Raw genomic sequence first — 12,579 nt, forward strand, 5'->3', positions numbered from 1 at the left:
CGAGACATGTGAAAATGTCACTATGAAATTCACACAGCTTGTGGCATTTATTGTTTACACCATTTAAAAAAAACACCTTTTTTAATACAGCCTACCCTGCTGTTGCATCAGTGCTAGATGTGTACTTTATACAAACCACGTTTTTATACAGTAAAATTTTTAATTGTGAAACTTGTATTAGTATTATTTTATCAGCTTTTATAAAATTAAACTTCAAAATTATCAGCACTTTAACTTAGCTTTAAGTTAAAGTTTTTGGAATATGAGCTAATAATTGTTGCCAGCCGATTAGAAGTCTATATGATATATTTTAAACCCATTACTCTACTAAATCCATTACTTCATATTTATTCCCACAAGTAAAACAAAAAAAAAAAAAAAACTTGGATACTTATATTTTTCAGCTAGATATAGGATATTAATGAAAACTCTAGTGTTTGTTTCCATTTTTTAAACAATGAACCCATTATCACCCCAAACTCAGATTTTGAATGAAGCTTTACAACAGTACTATCTATTAATGGAATTAATTTCAAAATTTTAAAATATCTACTTCTTGAAAAATTTTGAAGTAAAATTTTGATTTTGATAAAAGAATTCTGTATTAGGCTATATGTTGATGTACGTGACAGGAAAGGGCATGAAAAATTCTGTAAAATGACACCTCAACCAGCTCTCTACCTCAAATACGAGAGCTGCAATTCCAATTTCAAAATACAATGAATATATTATTTTGGGCATTTTTTTTTGAAAATTTATATAGCCTTATTACTAACAAAACTCAAACTGAGCAAAGCAGAATATATATATATATATATATATATATATATATATATATATATATATATATATATATATATATATATATATATATATATATATATTAAGATGAGATATTTGTGTTACAGTTTCGGCTATGTAACAACCTTCCTCAGGCACATTATCAGATGAGACAGATAATGTATCTGAAGAAGGTTATGTTACCTAGCCGAAACTGTAACACAAATATCTCATCTTAATATATATATATATTGCTTTGGTCAGTTGGAGTTTTATTAGTAATCTTGTATATAGTCTTATCTACAATACCGGTTGATATATAAAGATGAAATTTGGTACTTTTCTTAGTCTATATGAATAGTGCAAAATTTCATGACAATCTGAGATGGTAAGTTAAATTTTGTCTTAAAATTATGAAAACTCAATAGCTATTTCATTAGAAGCCTACAATTTTCTTTTACTAACAGGGTTGATTGGACCCAGGGACTTACTCCGTTCTCCATGGCACCTAATGTTTTGTGTATGAATATATTTTTGTTATGTTTATCGAATGGACTAGGTTTCATTTCCATATAACGTGTATAGCCACTATTAAATATATCGAATGCAAGCATCACTAAAATTTTTATGCGTGAATTGAGGTAAATTAATAACATTATTTTGGTCCAGTAGAAAAATTCTGGGGAGGGCCAGCTTTGCTTCTAGGGGGCCGGTCCTCTTTGGCCCCCCTATAGTTCTGTTTATGTTGGAAATATCAATATTACAAATAATAAAAATTTCCTTTAATTACCCAACGGGAATCGAACCCACGACCATCGGATGTGAAACCAACGCTTATCCCACTACTCTAAGACATCGCTGTCGATTAAGGGGGGAAATTTGGTGTGAAATGTCTTCAGCAAATTTCACACATTTACGGTTCACATCCAATATTTTAAAATTCTTCTTTCGGTCATAATAAAATAGAAAGTATTATGTAGAAACAATAGTAAAGATCATTCAAATCTAAATAATCAAAGTAAATTGCTGAAAAATGAGTGATAGAAATAGTAATAGTGGATGTTGTTGCAGCATTTAGATATGAATAAGTTTAACCCTTCAAGAATAGTGGGACAGATATGGGTCATAGTGGTACATAATATGTGCTTATGTATATACGTAACTGTATGTACTTGCTAATACATTTTGGACCAGATTAAGAACGTTAGAAGCTAGTTGTAATTCCACAGTTTTCGGGTAGATGGCACTATTAAGAGTACCGGTACTTCCGTTACTCATTTTTATTTTCAATTGCAAAACTATTTTTTCACAGAAAATAAAAAATCATGCATTATAGGGTTAACGCCCTGCTTGAACATCGAGAGTAAATTGTTACGTGAAACTACAGTTTATATATACGTATATCTCTTTGGGTATTTCTTTATAATCATAATCTTTCACGATGTATTAATATGCATTGCAAATTGTCGAGTTCAATGTTTTATCCAATCTACTCGATATTGATCAAAATCTCTAACCGTTGGCCCGCGAAGGCATGATGTATGACCCGCACACTAAAAGATACTTTGTATACATATTTTCTGTTTATTACGTTATTTTGTATGGAAGTTTTGTTTTTGTGCAATGTAGAAAAATAGATCCTTGTTTTAAACCCTTTACTGTGTTGTTATTCATACCAAGCCGGATACGTTAAACCAAACATTTTTTAAACTTACAAGTCAAGAGAAATCAAAGAATTTAGATTTTCATGCTTGTGTACTAGCAACGAAGTCATGTGAGTTAATTACTTCTTTACATTGTATGGAGTTATATTTGTAATTGCAATAATTATGAAATTGCATATATATATATATATCTAAAATATATTTAGTACATACCTAAATATAGGTATATACTATATTTAGGGCATTTACGATAATCAGGGTATATTCGACATTTAGCGTATACTATATTTTATTGCTACAAAATAGTATTGTTTATTGCCTACTTTAAACCCTTTGAATTTCAGTCGCAAACATCCGAACATATATATATATATATATATATATATATATATATATATATATATATATATATATATATATATATATATAGGGTAACTTCAGCAAATAACGCCATTTAAAGCCTTCCACAGTGCTAGCATGAACACGTGGTTCGTAAGGTGAACGCTTATCAGTGTGTGATAAACAGTGATGCCTGTTGTCTTTGTGGACATAAAGACTAGAGGTCAGCCAGGCGTCAGTAAAGAGAAACCAGTGAACAAATGTTGACGTGACAGCCGCGGAGCAGAGGAAACAGCTCGCAAATTATTTTTTGTGCGTCAGACGAAGTAGGCGAATTGTTTGGGTAAAAGTAAGATTTTACTATTACTAAAGGTATGCGTTGATAGGGCCGTACTTGTATAATATTATGATATAGATATGATATGCAGGACCGCTATTCTTGGCATAGAAATAATGGCCAAAACAAAGTCTATTGTTTCTGGAAATAACGCCACTATTGCGTTGGGAAATAACGCCCCTCCATCTAATCGCTAATCGAAACTAATACTAGTGTTAAAAGTTTATTTTTCTTTGTCGTAGTGGTAGAACCGGAAAAGTCTGGTTTTGCTTTCATGGCAAGACACTCGAATATCGTGTGCAGAAAAGCAGAGAATTTGAGCTAAGGTAAACTCATGCGTTTCAACAGAACTATAGTGAACGAATTGTATACGCTATTGGGAAATACACTTGATGCTATGAATCTTTTGTTACAATCCTAAACTTATTTACAATGCAGATTAAATGAATGACTATAACTAACGTACAACAGTAGCCTAAAAAGTTTGGCACAGAAAGGGAGCAAGCAAGTACTTAATGCCACACATGGCGGAAAAGGTGAAACTGTGAGTGTTATTACGTGGACTAATGTATCAGGTCCAAATTAGATCCCTCCGATGGTGTTATACAAGGGAAAGTATGAAAAAAAATAGTTTGGTGATGATTTTCCTCCAGGTAACACGTAAAGGCGTATGCAATGACACGTAAAGGCTATGTTACAAAGGTAGAATTCCGTACATTTCTGGAACATTTCAACAGACATCGGATCCCGGCCCGAGCACTGCTTATTGTAGATTGCCATCGCAGTCATCTTGATATTACCATTCTAAATGCTGCTGAAACCAAGTGTATATTAAACTGCTCTGCTTGCCTGCACATTGCACCCACGAACTTCAACCTTTTGACAAGAGCTTCTTCAAATCGTTAAAATTGTACTGCTCTGAAGCAGTTGACAGTTATCGACGAACGCATTCCGGAAGAACACTTGGGAAGCTACAGTTTCCAAAACTGTTTCCACAGGCATGGTTCAGTTCAGCAACACCTCAGAACACAATTTCAGGCTCCAGCGCTACAGGGCATCCTTTTAACAAAAATGCTATACCAGATGTCCCTTTTCTCCCCAAATGATGTCTCAGAGCAACAGCAACCTCCACCAACACCTCCAAACACATGACCAGCCTCTATCTCTTCTTCAACACCACCAAGTGCTCACTCCATCCACGAGCTTCTGCCCACAGCTAAAATAACTAGGAGTAAATCTCATCCCAGAGGGATTTCTCTTACTGCCAGAGGAGTATTGGTAACACTAGACCTATTCACAAGAGCTAGCCCTTTCACTTCTTCCGGCACGAAGAAACAAGCATCCTCTAGAAAGATGAAGGCTGGAGATATACTCCGTGGGGAATTTGGAGAATATTACTATGATCTCTTTGGTCTTAAAACGTGGATTCAATGTATTGAATACAAGATTTGGTTTCACGAATTATGTGATTCAGACAGCATTGTTAAATGTGGATTCTGAACATTTTGTGACGCTGGTTGTGCATTGTTGTCTGGCTCCGACGAGTAGTGCTCCATATGACTGCAGCTGTTATGTTAAGAGGTTCGCAATCATCGAAAGAATTACCGGTTAACAACATGTACGGTGACTATGAGTTTTGTGTACCAGTAAAGCAGGTAGCACATTGCTAAGAACATTGTTTAGTTGTGTTCAAAATGTATTTCGTTACGATTCCAACATCTTTCCGTTGTTGTAAAGCAAGTGGCGTTATTTGCCGACACGTCTGGTAATAACGCCATCTCATACTCATTCCGATTCTCAGTGCATTGTGGTCGACATTTTATGTGTAGGATCATTGTTTTCTCATTGCATTATAACGGAGAGTTCACTCCATCTTCCATGTAATTTGCAGGGTTCTAGACATAAAAACACTTACCAGAACAATATGTTGAATTGGTGGCGTTATTTGCGGAAGTTACCTTAGTCAACACTTTACCAACTACGATACTACCGCTTTGTATCCGTAGCCTGTAATTTGCATTATATAATTAATTTCATTCTTTAGACTATGAATTTATCTAACAATGGAGTATAAAAGTTGTAAATATGAATATAAAACTTTACTCAGTTGGAACTTATATGGAAAAGTGGCAAATTTAAAAATATCCCTGTTTTAACATTTTTTTTCTATAATGGACATCATTAATACAAATGTTATTTATTTCAAAACTGTTTTAGCTATACTTGTGTTGTAAAGCCAATGGCTTGAGTTTCAGGTTGTTTACATTAAGGGGTACTCTGATTGGTCAAAGTAAAAAAAAAAAAAAACTCTACGATTTATCACTCTACATGAGACGTATCCTTCGTCTCCTCCGTGGCGAAGTCGGAAGAATACGCGTCTACTGATCACAAGATTAGTGCTTCGCGATCACCCCGCGTTACTTTTTCTTTAGCATTTTTAAACTCACTTTAATGTAAACAAATCACGTATATAGACGATTTAACATATTTTGGGGAATAATTTTGTTGTTCATTGGCGTTTCGTCGCGTCTCTGCCGCTGGTGGCATAATTTTCAAAAAAGAAATGGGGCAACAGCGGAACGTATCTGCAGGGCATCCAATTTTTGCTGAGAGGTCCCTAGTTGCAAATCGACGGTCCATCGACGCTTTTGGCATGGGGTAGCTTGATTTTCAGGTTTTTTGCATTATAAATTTTCTTTTTCTACATCTCACAAAAGAAAAACTTCCATACAAAATAACGTAATAAACAGAAAATATGTATAAAAAGTATATTTGAGTGCCTGGGCCACATCTTCGCGGGCCAACAGTTAGAGATTCTGATTTACCCAATATCGAGTAGACTGGATAAAATAATGAACTCGACGATCTGCAATGCATATTAATGGCCCGTGAAAGATTATAATTATAAAGAAATACCCGAAGAGACATATTTAAACTGTAGTTTTACATAACAATTAAGAATCGATGCTCAAGCAGAGTGTTAAATTTCCTCATATTTAAATGCTGCAACAACATCCACTAATATTATTTCTATCACTCATTTTCAACAATTTACTTTGGCAATTAAGGTTTGAATGCTCTTGACTATTGTTTCTACATAACACTCTATTTTATTATGACCGAAACAAGAGATTTACAATATTGGAACCGTAAATGTGTGCAATTTGCTGAAGACAGTTCACACCAAGTTTGTCTCCCCTTACTTAACAGCAACGTCTCAGAATACTGGCATGTACATTGGTTTCACATCCTTGTGGTCGTGGGTTCGATTCCAGTAGGGTAATTAAGGGAAATTTTCTCATTTATAACATTGATATTCCCACTGTAAGATAACATGGAAAATATTCAATTTCTTTCAGTTTTATTGTCGAGACAACTTTCTTCAGGGCACTCGCAATAGAAAAGTGAACTACGAAAGATGATGACAGCCGTATCAACCTTGATTCGCACTGTCTGGAAATGTAGCGTGTTTGGCGAACAATTGATGAATACGTAACACATAACGTTAGTATGGGTCAACCATACGAATGATCAAACACAAACGTTTCCCAACAATTGCTTATAAGTTTCTACTACGAGTACTTCTTCTATTGCTACTACTACTACAAATATTAGTGTTTAAAGCAACTCACCTATTCAGATACGTTCCATATCAACAAAATTACTTGAAATTCAATCAAAAACTTCATAAAATATAAAATATGTAGTCAAGTCTCGACTTTTCAATAATAATAATAATAATAATAATAATAATAATAATAATAATAATAATAATAATAATAATAATAATAATAATAATAATAATAGCGGAATAAGGGAATTAAAATTCAATTACGTAAACAATACCTTCCAATAAAGAAAAAATAATAATTGCCATGAGGGAATTCGAACCCTAGTTTCTGCCATACGAGTTTTATGCTTTACCATTCTTCTAACAATTACTCATACAAACATAAGATAATAAACTAATAGTTACGCAAGATAAAAATGGAACTTTCTGTTTGATACAATTCAAGGAATGAGAAAATAATGTCTGCCATCTTTTCTTCTTTGGAAATTAGAAGTTAAGGTGAGGAAGAATAGTAGTAATGTAAATCGAGACCATCGTTAAAAACGATGAAGTAGCTTTAACTTGAAGAACGTTTCGTAATATTTTCCTCATTGACGAAGGTCTATATAACTTGTTTTTGAGTTAAAGGAGGGAATCTTGAGTAAGTCATTGTGACACTCACATAAGGAACATTTCTTTGTACGAGCATTAGTATCTCGTGTATGTATAGCCTTACATGCAACGATTTTAGGTAGCTAATAGTTTAGGTGGAAGATGAAGTAAGGCGGTACGTATGTGGTTAGCGTGTTGAATCTATTTGGCGAACCCTGGTTCAAATTACGGCCATCTTCAAACTTTTTCAAATGTTTCAATATCAATTTCCATACATACTCAATCTGGCAGGGAATATCTTCTCTCTAGAAAGAAAAAGATGTTGGAATGAGGAGAATTGGAGAAGGTCTGTTAATGGAGGCAATCATTTGCAAAATTATTTCCTGCAGTTGTTCTAAAGGGCCTGTTGCACTTCCATACGGTATCTGGACCACAACAACCGATTTTTATGAAACTTGGTACACTAATAGGACACCTTGCCAAACTAATGTGACTAGCACGAATTTATCGAAAAAGTTGTAGTTTCTGAGATACAGTCGATTCATTAAAGATGACATTTGTCATGATATCTCGGAAACGGCTCCACCGAGAACAAGCAAACTTTGCAAGTCATAATAGATACATGATAGCTTTAAAACGAAATTAAAACGAATCGTCTGCACCTGCGCAAAAATGCGCATAATGCGCAAAAATTATGCGCATGCGCATATCTCGAAAACGTGAAGACTGAAATATATTTTCTCTTGCTCAGCTTGAACTACATGACGAGTATAACATAATGCAAGAAAAAAACTAGACTCAAAGGTGAGCATTTTTAAGCAACTGAGGTGCGAATATGTTGGGAGTGGTCTGCCCCCAGACACCCGCCTCTAGTTACGCACTCTGTCTGGCTTCTCAGTCATACATTTCCACTACACCTGTGTAGAAGTCACGTAGTTAACGCTAATAGTCGCCATATTCGGGGCGTATTGATATCATGTACACTAAGTTTTCAATGTTGCACAGCAGTAATACAGTATTAAGAGAGCATAAGGATAAACTATCAGGCCTATGGTCGCGGTCTATTGGAACACATCAGTATGATGCAGGCATCTATGCATCAAAGAAACGTGCCAAAGTCATAGACCATAGGGTTACCTATATATAGTTAGTGTTGCCACGAGACAAGCTCTTTTTCATGTCTCGTCTCGTCTCGACAACGAGCAAACACTTCGAGACGAGACCTGTCTATTATTTACGAGACTAGATACGCAACAGTGTTGTAAGGAGACGAGATGCGACAGTCCCATTATCCCGCCTCGTTTCGTAGCAATACTACCTAGTTGTAAAAAGCAATGGCTAACGTAAGAAATCCGCGACTGAGGTTACGCAGGCTTGTTCGGGTCTTGACTACCATATAGTCGGTTTTCCCTTCATTTTTATTACGAATTTTGTCTCGTAATGTTCTACGAGACGACACGGCACCAGACACAGGCTTCGAGACAAAGACACGAGAAGACACCAGCCTCTCAAGTTTGCGACGAGACTGTTTCATGCAACGAGATGAGACAACCCCAAAGGTTTCGTCTCATGGCCACACTAACTATATATAGGTAACCATATGGCCTATGATTTTGGCACGTTTCTTTGATGCATAGATGCCTGCATCATACTGATGTGTTCCAATAGACCGCGACCATAGGCCTGAAAGTTTATCTTTACTTCTCTTAATACTGTGTTACTGTTGTGTGACATTGATGACTTACAATACTTGATATCAATTCGCCCCGAATATGGCGACTATTAACGTTAACTATATGACTTCTACGCATGTGTAATGGAAATGCATGACTGAGAAGCCAGAAAGAGTGCCGAAAATAGAGGTGGGTGTCCGGGGGCAGACCACTCCCAACATCTTCTCACCTCAGTTCGTTGAAAACGCTCACCTTTGAGTCTAGTTTTTTTTTCTTGCATTATGTTATACTCGTCATGTAGTTCAAACTAAGCAAGAGAAAAATATATTTCAGTCTTTACGTTTTCGAGATATGCGCATGTGCACAATTATTTGCGCATGTTGCGCAGTTCTGTGCAGGTGCAGACAATTCGTTTTAATTTCGTTTTAAAGCTATTATGTATCTATTATGACTTGCAAAGTTTGCTTGTTCTCGGTGGAGCCGTTCTCGAGATATCACGACAAATGTCATCTTTAATGAATCGACTGCATCTCACAAGTAAACCTTACGTTTGGGTGAATCGAGTTGCTGACTGAGACACATATGAGAAAGTAGTATTAAATGTGGTCAGTATTTCAGTGAAGTTGTAGGTGCGAAGCTCCAGAGGTTTAGGAGATACAGCTACCAGAACATCACATGGAAGTACAGAATAGTCTTCATACAGTTGGAGGTAAAAGCCCTGTAAGACCTCTTGTAACGACCAAAGGTGAATAACAAATATATGGGTACATATTAGGACTAGAGGGAAGTCATATACTAAGGGTATACCTGACGGCGGCCAATCTTGAAATCCGTCATTTTGAATTAAGGTTAAGTTTTTAAAATAGGAATAGGGTTATGTGATACATGATTTAAGACGCAAATTTAATCAGAAGAACAATTGTGACGTTAATTTTGATTTACGCGCAATTGGTAAAAAGTTACAGGGAAATTAAATATTGTTGCAGCATATGTATTAGTCCTTTACCCCACCTTGTAAATTTTGTGTTAATGATAATAATTAAATAAAAAGCAGGTGGATAAATATTAGGTCTATGGTAAGAGTTGCCTTGATGGCGGCCATGTTCAAATCCGCCATTTTGAATCAGACAAAAGTTTTAAACAAAACGCATAACATTGACACTTTATTAATAGCAAATTTTACCATAAATCCAATGGTATAACCATTTTTGCTTTATCATTAGCCAGCATTTGTTATCGCATAAAGAAGTTGCTAATTGAACATGGCCGCCATCAAGGCAACTCTTACCATAGACCTAATATTTATCCACCTGCTTTTTATTTAATTATTATCATTAACACAAAATTTACAAGGTGGGGTAAAGGACTAATACATATGCTGCAACAATATTTAATTTCCCTGTAACTTTTTACCAATTGCGCGTAAATCAAAATTAACGTCACAATTGTTCTTCTGATTAAATTTGCGTCTTAAATCATGTATCACATGACCCTATTCCTATTTTAAAAACTTAACCTTAATTCAAAATGACGGATTTCAAGATGGCCGCCGTCAGGTATACCCTTAGTATATGACTTCCCTCTAGTCCTAATATGTACCCATATATTTGTTATTCACCTTTGGTCGTTACAAGAGGTCTTACAGGGCTTTTACTTCCAACTGTATGAAGACTATTCTGTACTTCCATGTGATGTTCTGGTAGCTGTATCTCCTAAACCTCTGGAGCTTCGCACCTACAACTTCACTGAAATACTGACCACATTTAATACTAATTTCTCATATGTGTCTCAGTCAGCAACTCGATTCACCCAAACGTAAGGTTTACTTGTCAGAAACTAAAACTTTTTCGACAAATTCCTGCTAGTTATATTAGTCTGGCAAGGTGTCCTATTAGTGTACCAAGTTTCATAAAAATCGGTTGTTGGGGCCCAGACACCTTATGGAAGTGTCACAGAATATTTGATATTTTCATCTACTTTCAAGCATTTTCTGATTCATGCGTGGTCAGTATTTTTATTCCTCTGGACATATAGTATATAACGAAATAATACATTACATACACAGCAATATTGAGAATAATACATGGTGTTGATTGGACAACACGATCCGAACCACAGAGATTCATCTTGGAATGGAGAGTTGTTTCATTAGTCACCTGCTTTACGATTTTACCTGCGTAAACACGTTGCTCAGAGCTACCAACTGCTGAAAGTGCCGGGAGAAGTTACGTGTAAGTTGTTTTGCATCTGTCCAGGCGTTCTTATAACTGCAAATTATCTGGACCCCAAGTAATGGAATTATAGCAATTAACGGGGAGATGCTTTTGCTGGTGGCTGTACTACGTCGTCTGACCTGGCACTCCTTCATCTATTAGTCGTTTCTACCACTCGAAGTTCTGCTCCTCTATGCAACCCGTTGTGCAATACTATGTCGCTGGCTGCCTAAACGAACGGCGTTTTTATTCTTCTTGCGTGTAGAGATGTATCTTTGTTCAGTGAGATTAATCTGCTTCTCTTTCGCATACGGGTTACGTATGCACCCAAAGGAAAGATACGTATTTTATATTTTTGTGTCTTTTCTTCCCGCTCCTTGCCATAATCTTCACTCATTTCCGTAGCATATTATGACAATATTGTACATGTCATTGGTCCATTTCGGCATGTTCTGCTTTCTTTCATGGTTTGTGTTGTACCTCATTGCCTTGCGTCGACTATGGATAGTATTTCGTGCATTTAAGATTTTCTGATATTTCTTCTCGTTCTCGCTATATTCAACATAATCTCATTTTGACCCCATCTTTATGCCCCTGTTTGTCCCTTTAAATGTGCTTGTTGGCAGATATAGCAAATACGTGTTGCTTCTTTTTCGATGTTCCTATGAGTGCGCAATCTTATCACAATCTACCTTTTACACCGGGGTACCCTACCTTGTAAGTCAAACTCGTTATCTTAAAACTAGCATTTTGGTATCCACTGAACGAAATTGTGACGAACTTGGTGTGAAATACTTTTATTATTATTATCTCACTAAATCTAAACTTACTGACACAAGGTCCCTAAGATGGTGTAGCTCATAATTATTTCGGATGATACAGTACTTTTAAACTTACCTCCACATACTTAACGTTAAATACAAAAAATTTATACGCAGTCAAAAATGTAAATATTACTTATAGGAGAACTTAATTTCTGCAATGCATGTTGTTTTAAAATGTGTTTAGTTTTCTTTAGTATATATATTATTGTATATAAAAATTATTAAATCAAAAATTTTAATGGAATTTTAGGAAGAACTTACCAACAAATGTATTAAGTTCTTCTTTTTTATTTCTTATTTTGTTTTTGCATTTTACATACCTTTAGCCTAAAGAGGACATGAGAAAGAGAGGGTGATGCTGAAATGAATAATGCAAGAACAATACGTAACACTTATGCCTTAAAGTGAATTCAAACTCGTGGCAGAAAGTTCTTGCAACAGCCAATTTCATGCCTTAAATATTTTCACTGTAACAACTGGCTTAAATTCACCATATAGCAAATGTTATACAAAATACAGATTCATATTGTTTTAAAGCACGTAACACGTAAAATAAAGGTGTATGAAGAATATTGCACTAAACAGTG

This window comes from Thermobia domestica, chromosome 6, assembly GCF_964235325.1.
Source record: "Thermobia domestica chromosome 6, izTheDome1.hap1.1, whole genome shotgun sequence".
In the NCBI taxonomy this organism is placed as follows: Eukaryota; Metazoa; Arthropoda; class Insecta; order Zygentoma; family Lepismatidae; genus Thermobia; species Thermobia domestica.